Source organism: Protopterus annectens, chromosome 2.part0 (genome assembly GCF_019279795.1).
Source record: "Protopterus annectens isolate FY-2018-M chromosome 2.part0, PAN1.0, whole genome shotgun sequence".
Lineage (NCBI taxonomy): Eukaryota > Metazoa > Chordata > Ceratodontiformes > Protopteridae > Protopterus > Protopterus annectens.
The window spans coordinates 348,035,497-348,048,470 of record NC_056728.1 but is presented as its reverse complement, the minus strand read 5'-3'; the positions used below and the strand labels follow the sequence as shown (position 1 = coordinate 348,048,470).

Here is a 12,974-nt window from a genome sequence, read left to right as displayed (position 1 = left end):
AATGGATAGCTACTTTACAAGCATATAGACCACCAGGATTGAATGTTGCTATTCCTTTAAAATGGGCTCTGAAGGCTCGTCCCTTTCATCATTAAATTACCTGATATTTGATTGGTTATTTGTATTGTAAATAGCTGCTTGTTTGTATGGTTTATAGGATCTGATGAAGCACTGTATGTGAAAGCACTAATCCTTGTATATAGTTTTTATTAAACCTGTGGCTTTATGCCTCTCGCCTTGGTGGTTGAACTGTTTTTCTGTTTCTATTTCATTATCCTTGATGTTCATCGTGCATACAGCTGCAGTAATCACAGATGGGTTTTCTGCCGTCAGGCGGGTCCTCGGTCGGCCGAATTCCAAAGTCTAGGTCCGGCGTCGGTTGTTGTCGCTTTCTTTCCTGACATCAGTGAGGCATGGGTATATAAGACACAGCCGACGCCATTTTCTTCAGTCTTTTTTGCCGCGCGGTGCCCGAAGCAGAAGCAGTTCGCAAGTGCCGGTCGGCCAGCTCCTGAATTTACGAAAAATTGGAAACTGAAGTCTTCTTTAAAGCTAAGTACCCCGTTGGGGAAACTTTTCTTGCCTCAGAACGATGTCAGAAAAAGTTAACAATTGTATTTCTTGTGGGAAGCAAATACCGCATAAGGATTTCCATTCCCTCTGCATACCTTGTTTAGGCCCAGACCACGACGTCTCGGGCTGTCGCTTTTGCGCTACTTTTAATAAACGCACTATTAAGCGTCGGGCGGAGTTCGCCCAACACCTTTTTGGTAAAGCCTTTGATTATAAAATGTCGTCGGAGACTCCGACTACCGTTTTGTCCAAAAAACGCAAGGACAAGGACCGACACTCGAGGTCCGCGGTCCCCACCGACACCACGCCAAAATCAGCTACACGTGGTCCGGTTCTCAGCGAGACGCCTATGCAGTCCCTGACTACCGACGACACTTCTTTGGTGGTGTCTTCTGTAACCGAGACCGCAGGTACCTCGGCCCATACCCAGACTACAACCACCGAAGCCACTGTGAGCGTTGAGCCTCCTAATGTGGACAGGTCCACTTCCACCCATGGTGTCTTTAGACCCTCATCTTCCTTTTCCATTAAGGCCTTTACTAAGTCCACATCAGCCAAACATCCCAAGAGGCCTGTTGCACAGGGCCCATCTCCAGGCCCCATGCCTAAAAAGCAGATGCTTAAAATGGCTGAGGATTTAATTACTCTTATCAGGGGTTCCCAACCCCCTCCAGACAAGAGACCCAGAGTGGAGGAAGATTCTCCCTCTTCTGATCAGGGCTCCATTTTTTCAGAACATTCTGATGTAGAGGAACACTCTTACTCCCCTTTTGAAGATTCTGATGCAGAGCAGTCCATTCCTTCTGTATCTCCTCCAGAGGATGTTTCTTTTGGGGAAACCTTGCACACCTTGAGGGAACACTTCCATTGGGAAGGCCAAGACTTTTCTGATTCCAAGAAAAGACTTAGGGAATTTCTTTTGTTACCTCAACACAGACCTCTGGCGATTCCTCCTGTCTTGGACATACTTGATGATGTTTATTCGGAGGCTTGCCTTAATCCGGATTCCCTGCCTCCTGCCCCAGTCAAGCCTGATAGGTACTACAGAGTTCCTAACTCCCACCAATTTCTTTACAAAAGCCATAATGCTGACCCTGAAACCATTTCTCAAGGCCCCAAGGGAATGAAGGCCTCTACTGCTAAGAATCCACTTCCTTCCGAAAGAGAGTCAAGATCCTTAGAAAGTGGGGAAAAAAGGTATATACCTCGGCCACCCTAGCCATGAGGGCCTTAAATTGTCAGTTTCATATGCTTAAATATCAGCAGTTTCTGTTATCAGAATTAAGAAGTAAAATGTCTCAACCTGGACAACCAGATTTGAAGGAGTTGCAGGATATGATGCATAGTGCAGAACAAGTGGGTAAACACACCTTACGATGTGGCTATGATGCCCTAGAGGCCTCAAGTAGAGCTGCTGTTACAGGATCAGTCATTCGTAGACATGCCTGGCTTAGGGAACAAATCTTGCCTGATCATGTGAAAGCTAAACTACTAGATGCTCCTTTACAAAAGGATGTGCTATTTGGTACTAATGCTGAGGAGATACTATGGAAAATGGAAGAAAAAGCCAAATCTATGCAAACTGTCAAAGCTTTTCTACAGGTTCAACCACCACGTTTTAGCAGAAATTGGCCTTCTAAAAACTGGTTCTTTCCAGCCACGGACAAGCCCCAAAGAGGTAGATACAGGCGCACAAGGGGCAGAGGACAATCAGAAGGATCATATAGAGGCAGGCAATGGCAAACTCCAGCACCAAGAGGTGGCGAAGACAGTGCACAACAATACAGGAAACAAACCCAATGACTTCCTCCTTTCCATGCCAAGCAAGTCTCAGCTGGCAGCACCCTTGGGAGGAAAGCTAGCATTATTTACAAGAAATTGGCATATTGTCACAACAGACAAATGGATCCTGGACGTTATAAACAGAGGCTACAGATTTCATTTTCACACTCTTCCAAAATGAGAGGCATGCCAAACCTGCCACACAATCAAAGGGCAGAGGCACAACTACAAATTTCAAAGCTCATAGACATGAAAGCTATTCAAGAGGTACATACTCACGAACAAGGTCAAGGTTTTTATTCCAGGCTATTTCTGGTACCAAGGAAAGGAACCGACTGGAGACCCATTTTGGACTTATCCATCCTAAACACATTCTTACTGCACCAAAATTCAAGATGCTCACATTACAGCAGCTTCTTCCCATGCTGGGCAAGGAGTTTTGGCTGGTAACATTGGACCTCAAGGAGGCATACCTGCATGTCCCAATCAGACAAAGCTGCAGAAGATACCTCAGATTTCTTGCAGGTTCAATTCACTATCAATTCTCTGCATTGCCCTTTGGCTTATCTACTGCGCCCAGAGTATTCATGAAATGCCTGGCATCAGTAATTGCCTACTGCAGACTTCAAGGGATACAAATTTACCCTTATCTGGACGACTGCCTGATCCAAGTGGACAGCAAGCACATACTTCTGGAACATCTGGCTTATGTAACACAGTTGCTGAATTCCCTGGGATACACAGTCAAAGAGAAATCCAGGCTAACACCATCTCAGAAAATAACTTTTCTGGGTGCCAACTTGGACACAAACACCCAGATGGCTTATCTTACGCCAGAAAAACAGGGACAACTAACTCAGTACTTCAAAATACTAGCAAATTGTACCAGGCTTACTGCAAGGAAAATCCTGCAGGCTCTGGGCTTCATGGCATCTTGCATTCTTTTAATCCCATGTGCAAAGTTGCATATGAGGAAACTTCAGTGGTACCTAAAAACCCTATGGTCTCAACACAGCCGCAGTTTGGAAACAATAATACCAATAATTCCATGTTTGCAAAAGGAATTTCTATGGTGGGCATCAAACAAACACAGGTCTTCCATTCTGCAAGCCTCAAGCAAATCAAGTCATCACAACAGACGCCTCAGATTACGCCTGGGTGGCGCACATGACAGACAGGTGCATTCAGGGCAAATGGTCCCAAAAGGAAAAGCACCTTCACATCAATCAGAAAGAAATGCTAGCAGTGATAAATGCAATTACAGCTTTCAAGGACCTCCTGCATCCAGGACAATTATTGATAAGAACAGACAACACCACAGTAATGTGGTACATAAACAAACAAGGAGGAACACATTCATACCCCCTGTGCAGACTAGCCATGACACTTTGTAACTTGGCTCTGGAATGGCAAATCGAACTTCAGGCACAGTACTTGCCAGGTTTGGAAAACACGCTGGCAGACAATCTAAGCAGAAATATGACAGATCCACACGAATGGAAGTTGCATCTTCAAGTGTTTACAAAGATAATCCAAGCGTGGGGGAGGCCAGACATAGATCTCTTCACCTCCCACAGGAATCATCAATTGGAAAAGTTCTGTTCAAGGACCTTTCATCCAAAGGCCTGGAGAGTGGACGCCCTTTCATTCAGTTGGACAGCATGGACAGTTTACGCTTTCCCACCTCTGCCTCTTCTACCCAAGGTACTCTTGAAAGCAAGAGCAGACAGACCGAAGATGATACTTATTGCTCCAGACTGGCCAAGACAACACTGGTACCCACTCCTGAGGAGCCTAACACATACTCCTCCCTGGTCCCTACCTCTAATGCCTCTTCTGCTGACTCAGCACAGCTACAAAACTCTTCACAGTCAGCTGAAAACACTCAATCTCGCTGCATGGAAAATTCCTTAACACCACAACAGACCCTACTCCCCAAAGAGGTGCAGGATGTCATTTTGGAGGCCATCTACTAGAAAGGCTTACTCCGCAAAATGGAAACTGTTTTGCTCTTGGAATGAGAAAAAAGGCCAGGACCCTATAAAACTGAATTTGCCTCAGGTATTACAGTATCTAGCTGAGCTGCTGAACAGTGGACTTTCATTTTCCTCCATAAAAATCCATGCCTCAGCCATTTCTGCAGAATTCAACACTGATCCACCCTTATTCTCTCACCCACTCTTAAGACAGTTCCTCAGAGGGGCTAAGAATATAAGACCACCAAGGAAACAATCAATGCCAGCCTGGGATCTTAATTACATTCTAGAAAAATTAACATTGCCTCCCTTTGAACCAGCTGCCTCAACAGATTTGCAATATTTGTCCTGGAAAACAGCCTTCCTTCTGGCCATTACCTCAGCTCGTAGGGTTTCGGAACTACAAGCCCTCATGGCTGTGCAGCCCTTTCTCATCTTCCATCAGGACAGGGTTTCCTTCAACCAACCCGTCATTTATGCCTAAAGTGGTATCCAGGGTAGCTTTAAATCAAGCCATACACTTACCTACCTTTTATCCCAATCCTCAAAACAAAGGGGAAAGGCTGCTACACTCCATAGACATCCATAGACAGCTACGTTATTATTTGGACAGAACAAAGCCTTTCAGGAAATCAGAACAACTTTTTGTGTCCTATGCTATAGGCGCTCAAGGGAAGCCAGTTACCAAACAGACAATTTCAAAATGGATAGGCCACTGCATACGGTTTTGTTACTCCTATCATGGAAAATCTGTCTCTACAGGCATCAGACCCCACTCCACCAGGGCCACAGCTACCTCTACAGCCTTCCTCAGAGGAGTTCCTACCAATGATATTTTAGAGGCAGCCACTTGGAGTTCTGTGCATACCTTCACAAAACACTACCACCTGCCTTTATATTCCAAAACTAGAGCAGGCTTTGCCACTGCTGTGTTGCAGAGCATTCTGGCTCATCCCAGTTCCACCTAGTGCCTACCACCCTGTGCGTAGCTTTGGGATTCTACCCATCTGTGATTACTGCAGCTGTATGCACGATGAACATAGTACAATTTTGTACCTACCATAAATGTAGATGTTCGAGTGCTAATACAGCTGCAGTACAGTTTTCCCTCCCTCCTTCCCCTCTTGGTAAAGGCCTAGGGCCTAACCCCTCTTCATACAACCTGATTGGGTTATCCTTGTATGGTATATTTGCTTGCAACTACTGATTTTTGATTATATTGCATTGCATGTATATAAATATAAGTTATGTATTGCCTTCCTTCTGGGGGCACCTGACATCTGGGGCAAGAAAGACTGAAGAAAATGGCGCAAAAAAACAGCAAAAACAGTCCAGTAAACTCAGATAGAAGAGAACACACCAAACTAGAACCAGGAAACTGTTAAGGATACCAAACCAGGAATGCGTACGGAAACTGTCTTACGTTTCCGAAGTGATGGCAAATTACAAAAACTTGTAAATGCAAATACCAAAAGTACATGAAGGTGAGAAGGCTTTAGATGCTGTTGGAAAACGCCAAACCAAGTAGTTTCCACAAAAATCTTTTATTCCACAAAGACAAAAATAGAATCCAAGGTAAACCAAGCGCTTTCGCCTGGACTATTCCAGGCTTTTTCAAGGTTAAAATGAGAATGTGGCCATGCTGGTTAAATACACAGGCTAATAAGCCAATTTAGCAATTAAAATTCAATTAGCATCCACAATTAAAGTGCCAAAGTGAAGAAAATGGCGTCGGCTGTGTCTTATATACCCCTGCCTCACTGACGTCAGGAAAGAAAGCGACAACAACCGACGCCGGACCTAGACTTTGGAATTCGGCCGTCCGAGGACCCGCCTGACGGCAGAAAACCCATCTGTGATTACTGCAGCTGTATTAGCACTCGAACATCTACATTTATGGTAGGTACAAAACTGTACTTTACAGGCCGACCTTTAGTCATTTGCATTACATTGTTGTTGATAACATAAAGAAGATGAAAGCTCTTGTTGTAGCTCTTCAGGCAGGCTTTTCATTCCCTCTTTCTTCCAGGGCCTCTCAAAATCTTCAAACAATACCACAGTAATGAGGTATATCAACAACTCAAGTAGGGGGGGGGGGGGTACGTGGTCCTACCCTCTTTGCAGACTTGCTGTAAAGGTCTAGGATCTAGCTGTCCATTATCAAGTGATGATTCCAGCTGTCTACATTCCATCAGAGCAGGTCAAGCACAGGCTTATGATTGGATGCTTCACAGGGATGTTTCTGGACATTGTACATCAGTGAAGTACTCCACAGATTGATCTTTTTGGCTTTTATCTGAACAGGGAACCTCTGCTTTCCTGTGCCAGAGTCCCAAGCCCTCTGGCTTGAAAGGTGGACTCACAATCTTTTCTTTAGAAGGAGATGTTTCTGTACACCTCCCCACCCCTTCCTCTGATTCCAAGGGTTCTGCTCAAGATCATGCAAGACTCTTGCTAAATTTTGCTGGTGACTCCATTTTGGCCCAGACAGCATCGATTCTTCCTTTTTCTTCTCTTAGCCAAGGACAATCACCTCAAGTTACCTCACAGGGTGGACCTTCTTCTCACACAAGGCAAGGGGCCTCTGATCCATTTTCACATTTCCACTCTTGAGTTGATGCTGTGGATAAGGTTTTGATCCCTTTTAGGCACTTCTTTTAGGTACCTCTTTTCTGAGGACATACTTAGGGCTGTGCAAGAGGCCAGGAAACCCACTACGAGGAAATCATATTTGTCCAAATGGAAGAGATTTTATATATGGTGCCTTTCTCAAAGCCAAGATCCCTTTTCAGGGTGTGCCCTCCCCACCCCCTTACTTAAATATACCAACTCCGAGATTGCACTATAGTGCCACAAGCGGCAAAGTGACGGAAGCGGCCAAGCGACTTCCTTCCCAGGGAAAGAATTTGCTTAAAAGCCGCTTCCTCATTTTGCATTTTCGACATTTACAGTTCGAAGATGCATTCGACATAATGTGTCTTCTTCTGACAGGAGCCCCTTTTCAGTGGGTATCAGTCTGGTTCTTTTATTTGTGTGAATTGCCCTGGGTTGGCATATTCTTCATTTAAAGCTCACCTTTCTGCTATTTCTGCTTGTCTGCCCTTGACTTCTCCTCTTGGGTCTAAGTTTGAGGTCAAACAATGTCTTAAGGGCATCCTTCATATCTGACCTCCCAGGAAGCCCATTCCACCTCCTTAGGACCTCAGTTTTGTGCTTGAAATTTTGACTCTTGTTCCTTTTGAGCCTGAAACTTCAGCTTCCTTGCAACATTGTACTTGGAAGACTTCTTATTTTGGCCCTTACTTCAGCTAAGAGTATCTGAACTGCAGGCTCTTATGGCTGTTCCTTCTTTCTTCATTTTTCATAGAGATATAGGGTGTCTCTTCACAATAATCCTCCTGTTATGCCCAAGGTGGTCAATGAGATGCATCTTAACCAGCCTATTAATTTACCCTTCTTTTTTTCCTTCTCCACAGTCTTCTAATGAGAAGGTCCTTCACACCTTGGATTTGCATAGGCAGCTCAGATATTTGTATAAGACAAAGGCAATTTCCAAATTTAAGCAACTTTTTATTTCTTTTCTTCCCAGGTCTTTGGATTTGGCACTTTAAGGCCATTTCTTTTTGTTACTTATTTCATGGAAATTGTCTTTCTGCCTCTGTAAAGGTTCATTTTACCAGAGTTGTTGCTTCATCTGGTGCCTTTTTCAAAGAAATGAACACCAATTCCATCCTTAAGTCTGATACTTGATGATCTGTCCATACCTTCACTAAATATTACAAGCTAGATGTTTCCAGAGCAGGAGATTGCTTTGCCACAGCTATCCTGCATGGTTTTCTATAGGGCTGTTCTGTGCCTTCCTCCTCCCAAGTTTCCTGTTGAGCTTTTGTACTCTTATGTTATTAATACTGCAACAGTGAAATGGAAGGACATAGTACAGCTGTGTAAAATCTTACTGCAACAGTAGATGCTCTTCTCTTCACTGTTGCAGTATTAATTTGCTCCCTCGCTCCTCCCTGTTCTGCTTGGCCCTATTCTTCTTGCCTTCCCGGCTAAGGGGTTCTTTTCTGTACCTCACTTTTATGGGCCCTATGCCTTGCACGGGGAGCGTAAGTGTGATGCGAGATGTCTGTAAATTTCAAAGGCTTTGGTATACTGGACAGGCGTTGTTATCCTTGCCAGGAGATCCCTTGTGTAATGAATACTGCAGCAGTGAAGTAAAGGATATCTGCTGTTATAAGATTTTACACAACTATACTGTTTCTCAGTCCATCATAAAATATTATGACCTGTTACAGAAGGAATTTCTAGAGCTTGCACCTATTTTTCCAGTCCTCTCAGCTTTGGAGGATGTGTTAGTCAGCCTGTCACGCCTAAAAAGCAGATAAGGATGTAAGACATTCCTCAGTCATTAAGTTTTTATACACTCTTCCCAAACTTCATCCAGCAGCTGTAGCTTTAGTTAATCCTTCAGCTGCTAAACACTTAGTTAATTCTAGTACTTCAGTTTGTCTGATAAGGATGGAAAGATTATTGATAACTATGGGGAAAAGTGTATGCTTCTGCAACTTTGATTTTCAGAATTTTAAATTGTCAGGCTCTTATGTTAAGGTTTCTTCTGGCTAATTGTGAAAAGTGTAAATAATCTTTTATCTGCAGTTTCTCCTTGAGTGGAAAACTCTGCTTTAATTTATTCTGTCATTCAAGTCACTATTCATTGTGTATAGTATGTGTATGTGACTCTGTTGATACTTCCAGGGCTATGGCCACAGGTACTGCTTTGAGGAGGTTTGCATTGCTGCATTCTCAGAACCTTCCTAATGATAAAAATGCATAATTTATATCCTGCCAAGGATGTAACAGCTAGCCAGCTTCCAAAGCTTCAGGGTACCTTTCTTGCACCCCAACTGTCAAGCAGCTCGAGCTGAGCTGACTAAATGACAAGTGTGAGCCCAGAGTCCTTCAGAGCTTTACTGCCATTAAAGAGTTCGCTTCCATGAGGCTTTCAAGGATCAACTGTCTCCTTTTGATTTCCTTTGCTGGGCAAACAAATTCCTTTGGGGACAAAACCTTCCATTCTCTTAATTTTGTTTGTTTTATTGCTTTCCTCTTTAGCAAAGTTATTTCAGTGCTAGGAGTGTTGTGATTTAATGGACTGTCTTGAGACTGTAGCATATGTTTTTTTCTGTCAGTTTTTCTTTTAGTACCTTTTATTGTATTTTTTGTCATAAACGTAACTTTTGTGGACTGGTAGTGTTTGCAGGCAATTGCTGTTGGTCTGCCCCAGGAAATAGGCACCATTTTTTCAGCCTGACTGTGGAACAGACTGCTGGTCCCACGATTGGTCCCTTCTTCCAGCCACAAAAAGAAGTTAAGCAAACAGCCTCTGTCACCACAGCAGGCTAGCAGTTTGCCTCAGCTGCAGGTGAGCGACTCTGCTGTGGCCATTTGTTGTGCCTCAGACCACTTATCTTTTACCCTGGATCGCTGTGGTGTAGCACCTTCATCCACATCCTCTACAGCTCGAGTCCCATCAGTGGGCTAGAGAGAACCAGTCTTCTTGGTCCTAGGAGAGGAACAGGGAAGGTTTCTCTGCTGTGTTAGAATGCTGTGCCCATCCCTGGGGAAGCAGCTGTTGCCATTAATATGGTTGTCCTCATTTTTCCTGTCAAAAAGAAACAGAAAACCAAGCATATTATCTACTCTTCAAATTTCTTTAGATAGGAGTAGTTTACTGTGTCTGACCTAGAGTTTAATTCAGGCTGTTGCTCCTTGTAACATAATTTCTGATAAAAGGAGGTATTTCTCTTTTCCTGGGGAGATTAGAGATTCTGAATCTCGACAAGAAGATGCATGGACAGATATAAGTTTGTTCCCCTCAGATTTCTTATTCAGACTCAGAGAAGAGCTCTTCTCCCTGTTGAGGGTTCTAATTCTCTGAGACTATAGAATGTGACAATGTTTTTAGGGGGAGAACACAGGTTTCTCATTCCCTCGGAAAATAATAGGGGTTGTTACAGAAGGATTTTCCAGAACCCACACCTATTACTCTTGTTCTGTCTGCTTTAGAAGATGACTGTGCTGCTCTCTGCATTTTTCCAGATAGTCATCCAGCTGCCCCTAAAAAAGGCAGGTAGGATGTATAAAGTTAATCATTCTTTTACATTTTATACACTTCCCAAACCTGACCCAGCAGCTGTAGCTTTAGTTGATCCCACTGCTGCTAAGCACTTAGTTAATGCCACTCTTACCCTTCCTGATAAGGTTGGAAAAAAGTGTATACTTCTGCAACTTTTTTTTTTACTTGTCAGACTCGTATGTTCAAGTTTGTTCTGACAAATTTTGAAAATGAGAAATGTTTTATGTGTAGTTTATTTCTTGTGAGGAAAAATGTGCTTTAAATAACCTAGTTTGTTCTAGTGCACAGGTCACTGCTCATCATTTTCAGTGTGTGTATATGACTCTGGTGATACTTCTTCCAGGGCTATGGCCACTGGTACTATTTTACAGAACCTCCCAGCTGATGATAAAAAGTGAGATTTTAAATTCTGCCTTGGATAGAGATTTTGCGTTTGTCCCTCTGCTGTAGAGGTGATCAGAAAGTGTGATGAAAGGGCAAGCTGATCTAGGGAATCTCTCAAAATTTTTAGCCCTCATTTTCCAAATTGTCCAAGGTGTTTTCTGTCTCCTTCAGTCTTGGCAAAAAAACAGATTAAACGGTCTCAACAAAATTCAGGTAAACAGACGTTTAAAAAGAAATAGCAAATGGCCGCAGTGTCATATTTTATCCTCTCTTACCATGCATCTTGTTTATAATGCTCCATATGGTGCAGCTAGAGCAGCGAACTCCATCTTAATGATGATGCGACAGGCCTGGCTTCAGTTAACTTGACTGTGTGGACCACTTTAAGGTGGTATTTGTCAGTGCTCCCATTGACTGCTGCTTCTTATTTGGGCAAAAGGTAGAAGTGAGGCTGCTGCAGTTTGAACAAGATGGCATGATGCTGTCAGCTTTTGATTAATGTTTACTATACCTCAAAGATCATTCCAAAGAAACCAAAAATGTGCCAGATACATATCGCAAGTTCTTGCAGCCCCAGAACAGACAGCAGTACAAGAAAGGTTCCAGTGGCAAAGGGGATTTCATCCTGGCCACAGCACCAGTCAGAAGAGGTCTAAACCACTAGAGCTACAGCAGATCCTTTCAAGGCCCCCATCCAGGAGTCCTTAAAAGTTGTCTTGCTGTCCCACTCTTGAGACAGTCGGGAGATGTCCTTTCCCTGAACCTCAGCACATGGTTGGCTGTCATGCTGAACAGTTGGATAAGGAACATCAAACCTCTCAACTGTACAGATTTTCGCAGAATGTCCAGATTTTTGCTCATGTTTTTGGCCTGTTCCTCATAAAATTTGTGGTTTTCTGGCAAATCATTGTGATCTGAGGACTGAAGTGACTAAATAATGACACACATTTCAGTGTCAGACTTCAAATCCTTGAGAAAGTGTATTTTAAAAGAAACCCTTTTACTCTAGCAACTTTCTAAGTTTATAAGAGGAGTATTTAAAACATGTCCCTATTTTTGGGCCTTTGTCCCCCCATTCTGTTGGGCTTTGTCCAGATTTCTTGCACTAAGAGGTTGAGAGGTATGAGGAACATTATAATCATAGGTACTCTACTGTCTTTTTAGAGATGCTGAAACACCAGCCCTCACTCCTTGTGAGGAGAGTTGTTGCCAAGAAAAAGATGCTAAAGTTGATCAGTCCAGTTGTTCCAGTGTCTTGACATACACCAGATAAATCTATCATGTGGTAAGTGCATAACTTATATTTTATATGCAAGCCACTTGTTACATCACAAAATGTAATGTAGAGAAAAATATTTCTTGAGGGGGAAAAGCCCACCACCACCACTCTTGTAGGGGCTGTATCCCCCAGTAATATTGCAAATAGCACTGGCAATGACCACCTTTGCAGCAGTACACAGTAACTCTCACCTACATCTCAGAAAGGCCACAGTGAAGTCAAAGCATGGTGTTGTGCATACCAAGTATGTTACATGTACCTATAGTTTAGTAGTCAATTTTTACAAATGTAAAAAAAAAAAAAAAGATTTTGCTTTCTGCGTAATATAACATCAGACAAATCAAAACTCCACAGCTGTTCTTAAGCTAAGTGGATGTTTCCTTGTTCAGCTTCCACCATTTCCCATATCCAATCAGTAAGAGACTTTTAGAAGACATTCTCAGAAATAGGGATAACATAATTTATTGCACCTGTGGTTTCATCAGAAAATTGGGTGAGTGATGCTTACTGAATGACTAAACTTCTGCTGTTCTTAACACTTGACTGAATGACTAAACTTCTGCTGTTCTTAACACTTGACTGTAGTTATGGTTTAAAAAAAACTGTCTACTACAGTGCTTGTAAATAAAAATACACTTTAGTAAGGGTGAATTTGATACTGTACTAAAGGGTACTTGACAAAATGGCATTACTTGATAATTACTGTGACACCAATGTAGAGTACATATGATAGATACCATTATTTAATATACTGGCAGGTTTTTGCGTAATAGAAAGATCAAAGAATGAAAGCCATTATTTATTTATTTATTTTATTTTACATTTGTTGACCGGGCTAGTC

The 12,974-nt window shown here is 42.8% G+C and overlaps 1 protein-coding gene across 1 annotated transcript in view; it reads left to right on the top strand.

Moving 5' to 3' along the window:
- Positions 1-12,974, top strand: part of SPTLC1 (serine palmitoyltransferase long chain base subunit 1) — a gene marked incomplete at its 5' end in the record, with an annotated part of 1,612,539 nt that overhangs the window by 1,465,816 nt on the left and 133,749 nt on the right. The window lies entirely within an intron of this gene.